Below are 2,239 nucleotides of genomic sequence, written 5' to 3' on the forward strand. Positions count from 1 at the left end.
CTTAACTGTAGTCTCTGTTCACCCAGCAGTGAATGAGTACCTGGTTGTTAAATTATTTGGCGGGCCATATTCTTGGGAAAATTTGGATTAAGAACCTGCCCGAAACGCTATGCGTGCTAGTGGCTTTACACGAATATAAGAACTCTTGTATATATGAAAAAAAGAATATAAATGAAAATAAGCATATCCAGTATAAGATATAAGATAGTGTGTCCTGGGAGGCGGCGGCTGTCCGCTGCCAGGTTTGGAGGGGGGACTTGGCTGTCCTGTTGTCACCTTGATCTATCAGGACTTATCTCAAACTCTGCGAGTCATGGCACATAGTTACATTATGGTGCTTAATTATTCCCATAACATTGAGAGTCTGTGTGTTATCGAGGGAGCTCCAGACAAATTAAGGGACAATCAAAGATGAGTCCGGGAGGAATACATGCTCAGACACAAGGAAACTTAATTACCTTATTTTGTGTAATAATTTATTACTTTATGTTATTATTTTGTCATATTTCTTCACTGATCTTGAAAGTGCACACAACTGACTTCTATATGTCATCTGTTGGTTTTAGTCCTCATAAATAATTATTTGTAAAGTGCATTGATAAATTATCTTCAGGTGCTCATGGTGTAGTGGTTATCACATCTGTCTAACACACAGAAGGTCCCAGGTTCGATCCCTGGTGAGCACAGTGTTTTCCATCCTGGTGTTCTCACATGAATTATACTGTAATAAAGCAGCAATAATTGCAACACATTTAAGGGCAACACGCTGGGTGTACAGTGTTCCATAGTTTGAGATTAGTTTTTCTCAACTGTTCAACGTGCAACAGTCTCATTTGGTTCTAGGCGTCAGACTATAAATAAACAACCCGTCCTCGACTCAAGTCCATTACATTCAGCGGTCGACCCCACAGACGCATTAATATATTTTAACATGCTGTTCATTCAAAACGGGAATTTTCTCAAGTATAAATTAATATTATAATATATTGGCATATTGTGTATATATAGGCATAGGATAGGTTAGGTTAGGTGTTTAGGTTCTGTTGGCGATTATTTGTATTTGTAGTACGTGGGTGAAGCATTTATAGCGTTGTGGTTCAAACAAAATTAGTCAGTGAAGCACTTGTTCCGGAAATGTTCGAACGAAATCTGTTTTGAGTCGTGTGTAACACCCCGACCTCCAAACAAAGACCCAAAAATAATTCCATGCACCCGCCAAACCCCCTGTTTATGAATGAAAAACGTTTCACACACGACTCACAGCTGTTGGCGTTCAAATATTTCAGGAACAAGTGCTTCACTGACTAATTTTGTTTGAACCACAACGCTATAAACAGCCCGTCCTCCAAACAAAGATCCAAAAGTGATTCCATGCACACGCCAAACCCCCTGTTTATGAATGAAAAGCGGTTTACACACGACTCACAACTTCTGACGTTCGAACATATCCGGAACAAGTGCTTCACTGACGAATTTTGTTCGAATCACAACGCTATAAATGCTTCACCCACGTACTACAAATACAAATAATCGCCAACAGAACCTAAACACCTAGCCTAACCTAACCTATACCAATATATGCACAATATGCTAATATATTATAATATTAATTTATATTTGAGAAAATTTTCATTTTGAATGAACAGCATGTTAAAATTGATGACTGCGTCTGTGGGGTCGACCGCTGGATGTAATTTATTTGAGTCAAAAACGTTTTTTTTTTTTTTTTTTGAGATATATACAAGAGTTGTTACATTCTTGTACAGCCACTAGTACGCGTAGCGTTTCGGGCAGGTCCCTGGAACACGATCCACTGCCGCGAAGAATCGTTTTTTCATTCAAGTACACATTCTACTGTTGCGTTAAACAGAGGCTACAGTTAAGGAATTGCGCCCAGTAAATCCTCCCCGGCCAGGATACGAACCCATGACATAGCGCTCGCGGAACGCCAGGCGAGTGTCTTACCACTACACCACGGAGACTGTTGTTGTTTATTTATAGTCTGACGCCTAGAACCTAATGAGACTGTTGCACGTTGAACAGTTGAGAAAAACTAATCTCAAACTATGGAACACTGTACACCCAGCGTGTTGCCCTTAAATGTGTTGCAATTATTGCTGCTTTATTACAGTATAATTCATGTGAGAACACCAGGATGGAAAACACTGTGCTCACCAGGGATCGAACCTGGGACCTTCTGTGTGTTAGACAGATGTGATAACCACTACACCATGAGCAC

At 40.1% G+C, this 2,239-nt stretch overlaps 2 non-coding genes across 2 annotated transcripts; one reads left to right on the forward strand and one right to left on the reverse strand.

The window, feature by feature from the left end:
* The first annotated feature begins 613 nt into the window (after positions 1-613).
* TRNAV-AAC (transfer RNA valine (anticodon AAC)) lies at positions 614-686 on the forward strand. The gene has a single exon. It is a non-coding gene; the product is annotated as a tRNA-Val (tRNA).
* A 1,480-nt stretch (positions 687-2,166) lies between these two features.
* Positions 2,167-2,239, reverse strand: TRNAV-AAC (transfer RNA valine (anticodon AAC)). Its single transcript has one exon. It is a non-coding gene; the product is annotated as a tRNA-Val (tRNA).

This window comes from Procambarus clarkii, chromosome 2 (genome assembly GCF_040958095.1).
Source record: "Procambarus clarkii isolate CNS0578487 chromosome 2, FALCON_Pclarkii_2.0, whole genome shotgun sequence".
In the NCBI taxonomy this organism is placed as follows: domain Eukaryota; kingdom Metazoa; phylum Arthropoda; class Malacostraca; order Decapoda; family Cambaridae; genus Procambarus; species Procambarus clarkii.